Genomic DNA, 10,113 nt, shown 5'->3' with positions numbered 1-10,113 from the left:
ACTTGCCAGAAAGACAGAGAGACAGAGAGACAGAAAGTGAGAAATCACCCCCCAGGGGGGATGGCCACACTGCAATCCTTTCTCCTCCATTTTCCTCTCGGGATCTTGGGCAAGCATGCACACGTGCCTGGTGTGAGTTTAAGCCACCAAGTCTGGGACCTGAGCCGTGGTCGACCACATGGGAGTCCAGCGAGGTAGCCATTATACCATCTACTGGTCCCCAAAGACAGCAATTTAACATATTCCACTGTAAGTGTACTTAATCTATGAAATATAATTTCTGTTTAGATCAAATACATCTTCTAAGTTAATTTTGCTCCTTTTCAATTCCAAGTTTTCTTGTGCACACACAAAACTGAAGCTATAACTGTTACGTTGCTGGCTCCATTAATAGAAGAACTTTGTAAACAGTTATAACAATATTTTGTGTCATCAGATGCTGAAAATAGAAATCAGTTAATTCCAATGATGATTATCTTATTTTTCTTTCAATCCATGGTATCAATGTGAATTCACTGGGATTTCACTTTTTTGAAAATGAAATAGCTGACCTTGTTGGAAATGAAGTTGCAAGATTCAGAAAGAAAGTGCAACACTGAAGAAAAAAGTAACTTGCTTTTGCTTTGATAATCTGAATCTAAGTGCTAGTTGTGCACAGAATTGAAGTACCATAGTCTTCACAAATTGGGAAACCTATTTGGAATTAGTTGTGCTATGCACATAATCCATAATACAAAGAAGGCATGCACTTGTATGTATATACACAATGGAAATGTGAGATTATGTGCACCAGTAGTCATGTGCTTGCTTGTTCATGGTAACAGGCATTGTGGCGGATAAAAAAACTGGAAACCGTGCAAATACCTTTCAATGGCAGAATGAATGAATATGTTTTGCATACTACTTACTGTAAGCATGATGCTGTCACACAGTTTGATTTCACTTATAGAAAGTTCAAAAGCAGGTAAAGCAAGTTTAAGGGACTAAAAGTGAAGAGAGAGTTCCATCTAAAGCCTCCTGGCCAGTCAGGGATACTGAGGCAGGGCCGTTCCTTGGCCCTGGCCCCAGCTCCAGCTCTGGCCCCAGCCCAGCTCTCCTAACCTCAGAGTTTCCAGTCTTCCACCAGAAAGGTGGGCTTCTTTCTTTTTTGTCTTTCTTTTTGTTAATTCCTACTTCCCCTTACCTCATAGGGCAGCCCCCAGCTCTCCAGCAGAGCCCAGTCTATCTGCAGCCCCCTGGCGAAATCATGCGTCGCATGCAACTTTTTTTTTCTTGTTCATACTCTTTTTTCTTCCCTCTTAAATTGTCATTTTTTCCTCATCCTCCACTCACCCAGAGGGACTAGATAGGTCTAGAATTATAGTTTTCAAACACACTTGTATTGTGAGGTTCCCTGGGATCCTCCCTTCTATTAAACCACCTGCAAAAAAAGAGAAACTGCTTTTCGAACACCTGAATAGAAAACTCCTGTGGGAACCACATTACGAAACACGACAGAAGGGAGACTTTGGCACACATTAATCCACAGCAAAAAGGAAGCAAACTTGTTCCCAGTGGCAGAAACATTTTCCAAAAAGGAATCCAAAAGTGAATACATCATCCAATGGCTGGAAGTAGAAGAAGAGCCTCAGGTTTGAAGAAATCGGGAAATATGTCTCCATCAAAAGAACACGATAACTCCCTTCTATCTCTTGAAAAACAGAAGTTACCAAAATGTCAGGCAAAGAATTCAGAACATTCATAGTCACAAAACTCTATGAGTTGGAACAGAAAAGAGACAACAAACTACAGGAGATGAGGAAGTCCTTCGACAATTTGAAAGAAGAAATGAACATTATAAGAAAGAATCAGATGGAACTATTAGAGATGAAGTCTATAATACAGGAAATCAAAAACTCTCTCGAAGGTATTAAAAGTCAATTAGACCGGGACCAGCAGTTAGCGTAATGGCTATGTCGCTGGACTCCCACGTAGTCGACCGTGGTTTGCGTCCCGGACCCGGTGGCTTAAACTCATGCCGGGCGCGTGTGTGTGCATGCCCAAGATCCCGAGAGGAGAATGGAGGAGAAAGGATTGCCGCGTGGCCATCCCCCCTGGGGGGTGATTTCTCGCTTTCTGTCTCTCTGTCTCTCTCTGTCTATCTGGCGAGTGCATGCGCCCTATAGCAAAAAACTCTCCAAAAAAAAAAAAAAAGAAAAAAAGAAAAAAAAGTCAATTAGACCATGCTGAAGATTAAATCTCAGACATAGAAGATAAAACCTCTGACTTAGTAAATACTCCTAATACAAAAGAGCTCTTATTAAGTAAATTTTAAAAAGATGAGCCAATTAAAACTGAGCAAAGGATATAAATGGACATTTTGCTGAGGAAGAAATTAAAATAACCAAAGAATACGTGATAAAATGTTCACCAATAATCAAAAGCAAATTGGGATGATAATCTATATCTATCTATCTATCTATATGGTTTTTTTTTGAGAGTTTTTATTGCTATAGTGTGTGTGTGTGCTTGCCAGAAAGACAGTGAGAGACAGTGAGATAGAAAGTGAGAAATCACCCCCCCCAGGGGGTATGGCCACACCACAATCCCTTCTTCTTTATTCTTCTCTTTGGATCTTGGGTATGCACGCACATGCGCCCAGTGTGAGTTTAAGCAACTGAGTCCGGGTCTCAAACTGCGGTTGACTACATGGGAGTCCAGAGACATAGCCATTATGCCAACTGGTGGTCCTGGGATAATATATATATTTTTTTTTTTTGGAGAGATTTTCACTATAGGGTGCGTGCGTTCGCCAGACAGACAGAGAGAGACATTAGAGACAGAAAGCGAGAAATCACCTCCCAGGGGGCATGGTCACACTGCAATCCCTTCTCCTCCATTCTCCTCTCAGGATCTTGGGCACGCACGCACACGCGCCCGGCGTGAGTTTTAAGCCACCGGGTCCGGGACGCGAACTGCGGTCGACTACGTGGGAGTTCAGTGACATAGCCATTACGCTAACTGCTGGTTCCCCAGGGATAATATTTTTAACATGAGTAATTCACTGTTGATTCATGATAAAAATTCATTTTGCAAGCTACAGTTGATATAAAATTGATTGATTGAATGTATTAAAAAAGTAAAAATAAAAGAAAAAAAACACCAAAAAGATAGAGAAAATAACACAAAAAAATGAGGATAATGCCTGATAAATATTAGATTCCATTAACGTCCAACTATTCAAATAATTGGTATCCCAGAAGGTGAAGAAACTAATGGCATGGAAAATCTAGTCCATAAAATCCTTGAAAAAAAAAACTTCTCAAGTTTAAAGAAGTACTCTAATATCCAGACCCAAGAAATACAAAGGACACCAAACAGAATCAACCCAAGAAGATCTTCTCCAAGACACATTATAGCCAGGTTGACCAAAACTGCAGACAAAGACAAGATACTAAGATTAGCAAGAGAAAAACGACAAGTGACTTACAAAGGTCATCCCACCAGGCTAACACTGAACCTGTCAACGGGAACAATGTAAGCAAGGAAAGAATGGGAAGGCATATCGAAAGTGTTAAGAGAGACACAATTTCAACCAAGATTATCAATTCCAGCAAGATTATCCTTCATATGGGAAAAAAAGATTAAAATCTTCTCAAACAAAACCTGAAAGAATTTGCCAACACCAGACCAACTCTTCAAGAAATTAGGAAGTTAGCATAATGGCTATGTCACTGGAATCCCATGTAGTCGACCGTGGTTTGCGTCCCGGACCCGGTGGCTTAAAACTCACGCCGGGCGCATGTGCGTGCGTGCCGAAGATCCCGAGAGGAGAATGGAGGAGAAGGGATTGCGGCGTGACCATCCCCCCTGGGGGGTGATTTCTCGCTTTCTGTCTCTATGTCTCTTTCTGTCTGTCTGGCGAGTGCATGTGCCCTATAGCGAAAAAATCTCTCTTAAAAAAAAAAAGAAAGAAATTAGGAAGAGTGTACTGCTCCAGGAAAATGAAAGAATGAACAGTCAGAAATAAGAAATAAAAGACAACCAAGATAACGGCCAACTTAAAGGTAGGGACAAGTCTGGAAATATCAATAATAACTTTGAATGTTAATGGATTAAATTCTCCAATCAAGAAACACAGACTGGCTAAATAGATTAAAAACAAACAAACAAACCCAGAAACCTCTATCTGTTGCCTACAAGAAATGCAGCTCATGAATAAAGACGTACATAGACTAAAAGTGCAAGGCTGGGAAAAAAGTATTCTATGCAAATGGGAACAAAAAAAAAAAAAAAAACCAAGCTGGAGCAGCAATACTAATTTCTGACAAAATAGGCTTTCAAACAGAAACTATTCAAAGAGACAAAGAAGGACATGATATAGCAGTAAAAGGGCTAATCCAACTGTCAAGAATTATGGAGTATGAGCTAAAATTCTTTGCTATGTAAAGTAAGTGTTTGTGGAAAAATGTAAAATAAAAACAAGTTGTAATGGAAAAAAAAAGAAAAAAAGAAAAAAATTAAAAAAGGGCTAATCCATCAAAAAAAAATATAACACTTATAAATATCTATGCACCTAACTCAGGAGTACCCAAATACATGAAGGAAAGAATGTTAGATCTAAAAGGAGAGATAGACTACAACACACTAATTGTTGGAGACCTCAACACCCCACTATCTCCTCTGGACAGATCATCTAGACAAAAAATAAGTAAAGAGATTAAGGATCTAAATAATACCATAAATCAAATGGACTTAACAGACATCTATAGAACTTTCCACCCCAAAACCATGAAATACACTTTTTTCTCACCCTCACATAGAACCTTTCAAAGATTGACAACATGATTGGGCACAAAGCAAGCCTCTACAGATTTTAAGGCATAGAAACTATGTCTAGCATCTTCTCTGATCATGATGGAATTAAACTAGATATTAATTTGAAGAGAAATCCTCAAAAATACATGGAAACTAAGTAACCTACTCCTAAGTGACTTCACAACTACTGAAGAAATAAAGACTGAAATAAAAAGATTCATGGAAGCCAATGACAATGAAGACAGGAGTTTCCATAATCTTTGGGATACTGCAAAAACAGTCATAAAAGGAAAGTTCATAGCAATTAGTGCACACAACAAGAAGATGGAAAGAAAGCAAATCGACTACCTAACACCATGCCTCAGAAAATAGGAAAAGCAACAGCAAAAGAAAAAAGAAAAAAAAGAAAGAAAGGAAAATAAAAAAGAAAAAAAAAATTCCAGGAGGAAATAAATAATAAAGATCCAAGCAGAAATAAATGAAACAGAAAATAAACTAACCATACAGAAAATAAATGAAAGTAAAAGCTGATTCTTTGAAAAGATAAACAAAATTGATACATCACTAGCCAGACTTATTAAGAAGAAGAGAGAAAAGAACCAGGTAAATCAAATTTGCAATGAAGCTGGCAATATAGCAACAGACAACAGAAATACAAAACATCATTAGAGGATAATATGAACAATTATACACCAAGAAAAAAGAAAATCTGGATGAAATGGACAAATTCCTGGACACATATAATCTACCAAGATTGAGTCAGGAGGATGTAAAAAGTCTGAATAGGCCCATAACAAGCCAGGAGATTGAATCAGTACTAAAAAAACCTCCCAACAAAGAAAAGCCTTGGTCTTGATGGCTTCACCTCTGAATTCTACAAAACTTTTAAAGAAGAGTTAACTCCAATTCTGCTCAAGTTATTTCTAAAAATCCAAAAGGGTGAAAGTCTACCAAATTCATTCTTTGAAGTGTCCATCACCCTTATTCCCAAAATGGGTAAGAATACAACAAAAAAAAAGGAAACCACAGGCCTATATCTCTAATGAATATAGATGCAAAAATTCTCAACAGGATACTAGCAAATTGTATCCAACGACATATAAAAAAATTATATATCATGACCAGCTAGGTTTTATTCCAGGGATGCAAGGTTGGTTCAACATATGCAAAACAATAAATGTAATACAACACATTAACAGAAAGAAAGATAAACCATACGATCATATCAATTGACACAGAAAAAACATTTGATAAGATACAACATCCTTCATGATCAAGACTCTCAGTAAACTTTGAATAGAAGGATCATTTCTCAACACAAATGCAACAAAAGGTATCTATGAAAAACCCATAGGTAGCATCATCTTGAATGGGGAAAAGCTGAAAGCTTTTCCACTAAAAACTGGTACAAGACAAGGATGCCCACTTGCTCCACTCCTTTTCAATATAGTACAGGAAGTCCTTGCTAATGCAATCAGAAAAGATAATAAAATAAAAGGCATTCAAATAGAAAAAGAAGAGGTGAAACTATCTCTATTTGTAGATGACATGATTGTATACATAGAAGATCCAATGGTATCCTTAAAAAAATTCCTGGAAGTAATACATGAATATAGTGAGGGGGTTGGAGCATGCGTCCTCTGGAGACCCTGCCCCACCGAGTCATCATTTGAACTTGAGTAGAATGTCATGCATTCTGGGACCAACAGGTGGCGTGGTGGTTAAGGTGCTGGACACTCCCACATGGCTGACCATGGTTCAAGTCCCGGACCTGGTGGCTTGCTTCTCACTTTCCCTCTTTCTCTCTCTCTCACTCTATCCCTCTCTCAATTTCTCTGTTTCTCTGGTCAAGTTAAATGAATGAATAAATAAAATTAAATAAATAATTATTTAAAAAAAGAAATTGAAAATGATACAAAAAGTGGAAGGACATCCCATGTTCTTAGATTGGAAGAATTAATACAATCAAAATGGCAATTCTACTGAAGTTAATCTACATATTTAGCACAATCCCATTCAAAGTGCCAGAGACGTTCTTCACTGATCTAGAAAAGACAATCATGCAATTTGTCTGGAATCATAAAAGACCTTATATTGCTAGAAAAACCCCCACTCTTCTATACAAGAAGAGTAGAGAGGGTAGCATCTCACTCCCTAACCCAAAAATATACTACAAAGCTGTGGTAATCAAAACAACATGATATTGGCACAGAAGCAGACAGGTGGACCAATGGAACAGAAAAGAGTCCCCAGAAATAAACTCCCAAACATACAGCCAACTGATATTTGATAAAGGGTACCAGTCAATGCAATTGTAAAAGGAAGACCTCTTTAACAAATGGTGCTGGAAAAATTGGATATCCACCTACAGAAAGATGAATCTGAAACCTTCCCTCTCACCATTGACAAAAACCAACTCAAAATGGATCAAAGATCTAAACCTAAGACCTCAAACTATAAACTGCTGCTGGAAAATACTGGGGGAACTCTGGGAGACATTGGGGTAGGCAAAGATTTCTTAAATAAGACCCCAAAACCACAGTCAATAATCCCCAAAGTAGACAAGTAAGATCACATCTGATTAAGAAATTTTTGCATGACAAAAGTCACAGTAATTAGTGTGACTCAACAGCCCTTGAAATGGGAAAATATTTTTGTAAACTACCCATCAGATAAAGGACTGATAACCAGAATACATAGGGAATTCAAGCAGCTATCTTGAAAAAAGATGATCAACCCTATTAAAAGATGTGAGAATGAGTTGAAAAAACCACTCTCTAAGGAAGACATACAATATCCAAAAGGCATATGATAAAATGCTCAACATCCCTCATTGTAAGGGAGATGCAGATCAAAATCATAATGAGATACCACCTAACCCCAGTCAGAATGAAAATGATAAATGTTGGTGGGGGTGTGGTGAAAGGGGAACTCTCCTATACTGCTGGTGGGAATGTAAATTGGTCCGGCCACTGTGGAGAACAATTTGGAGATTCCCCAAAGATCTACAAATAGAACTACCAGATGATCCAGCAGTCCCACTCCTTGGTATCTACGGAAAGGACAAAGGAATCTTTAGTTGGAAAAGTGCTTGTGCCACTGAATGAACCACCACCAAAACCAGGTTAAGTTTAAAGGGAGTCTTTATTAGCTGGCCAGCGACTACAGCCTGAGGTTTGGGGGCTGAGAGTCAGAACTGTAGCCCCACCGAAGTTTGAGTAGGCTTTTTATAGGGGGTCAGTTACCAGGGGTTTCTGTTCAAGCAGTTACAGAACCTGAATCAAGCAGGTTAATTATTTCTGAGGGGAGTGGGGTTTCCATGCAAACAGTTACATTGCTAAACAAAAAGGTTTCGAGCTAGTTAGCAAAGACAGTAGCAGGTATAGGATGTCGTCCTGGATATGGTTTTCTGCATGGCTAGCACAAGCTGTTTTCTCATGGGAAGAGCAAGCAGGTTTACAGAAGCAGACAGCCATGTTAGGATAAGGGAACAAAATGGACAAACAGTTGTTCATATGCAAGATCTAATATGTGGCCTTCCACACTTGCACATTGTTTATTGGAGCATTATTCACAATTGCTAAGACATGGAACCAACCCAAATGCCCACAAACAAATGAATGGATTGAAAAAGTGTGGCACATATACTCTATGGAATACTACTCAGCCATAAAAAACAAGACTCTGGCTTTTGACAGAAAGTGGATGATTATGGAAGATTTACTGCTGAGGGAAGCAAGCCAGGCTACACAAGAAAGACATTGTATGTCTCCACTTAATATATACTGAGTGTCTGCACTCTGTAGCTGAAATTGAATGACTAGAGGATATAGAAACATAGTAAATGCTTGTAAAGTCCAGATACAGTGTGGGAAGAGGGTGGGTGAAGGAGTAGAGTCTGAGGAAGGACATTAAGGAGAAAAGTAGAGAGGCAAGACATTTAAGGGATAAAGAAATGGGTTATTATCTGTTGAAGATAACATGTATAATATTCTCAACTGGACTGGTGAGAAATGTATACATGTTGAAATTTTCACTTTGCTAGCTATGTAGCATGTGACTAGATGTATAAGGGGAATTGAAAAAAAAGTGAAGAGTTTGGTTACTCTGGTTGGAGAGGTTGCAGGAGGGGACGACAGAATGTCATTATAGGAAAGGGGTAATTGGGTGGCTCTTGGAGTGATGCTAACATTCTGTTTCTATATCTGGAGTTGGTTATAAAGTGTTTGTGAAAATTCATAAAACCATACATTTGTGGTATAAATACTTTGATACATGTATGCTTTAAACTTTCAACAAAGGTTTAAAAAATTTGTGACCAAAAAATAGAATCTGTAAACAAATATCAGAAAGGAACAGATCTTAATGAGCAGGAGTATAAAGAAAACAATCTCCAGCTTTTACAATATACCCTCAAGATGAAAGCAATGCTTCTTGTGGAACAGTGTGCTTTGTTTTGTTTGATAATATTATTATTTTACAATTGTAGGCAAGTCCAATATTGAATTTTTTGAATAATTTCTTGAACAGTGTAATGCACTTTGAAAAATCTGTAGTTACTAAACAAAGATAGAGGAAGAAAATAGCAAAAATGTTGTGACAAAGCAGATATACACAAAACAATACAAAATAAAACATCAGACTGTCAATAAGTACTTTCCTGTTTACTGCCCATCATCAATCAGATTGTGGAAATATTTAAGCCTTTGAACTTTTGCTTTTAAATCAACCTAAGTATTCTCAGTGGCATTAAGTGTTTTGTAAACAAATACTCCAAATCTTGTTGCATATTATTAAAAATAAATGAGCATTTATAAGTAAAAAAAGTAATGAAACACCAACATTTTAACCTTTTGGTAAATTTTAATGACCAAAACCAACATATACAAATAGGAAGACTTTAAAAAAAAAATAGGAAGACTTTTTTTTTGAGAGGTTTTTTGCTATAGGGCGTGTCATTTGCCAGAAAGACAGAGACAGAGACAGAAAGTGAGAAATCACCCCTCCCCCGGGGGGGTGATGGTCATGCCACAATCCCTTCTTCTCCATTCTCCTCTTGAAATCTTGGGCACGCACGCACACACGCCCGGGGTGAGTTTAAGCAATGGATCTGGGACTCAAACCATGGTTGACTACGTGGTAGTCCAGCCACATAGCCATTACGCTAACTGCTGGTCCCAAATAAGAAGACTTTGAAAGTTGCTCCTAAAAAGCCAGAGAGTAACTAAACAACTTAATCAAAGAGAAATGGTTTTAAATTTGGATTTTAGAATTTTGTAATAGCAACGAAAGTGCCAATACCTTAATTTCTTGAAA

The sequence above is a fragment of the Tupaia chinensis genome, unplaced genomic scaffold, assembly GCF_000334495.1.
Source record: "Tupaia chinensis unplaced genomic scaffold, TupChi_1.0 Scaffold000152_1, whole genome shotgun sequence".
NCBI lineage: Eukaryota > Metazoa > Chordata > Mammalia > Scandentia > Tupaiidae > Tupaia > Tupaia belangeri.
This window is presented reverse-complemented; position numbering follows the sequence as displayed.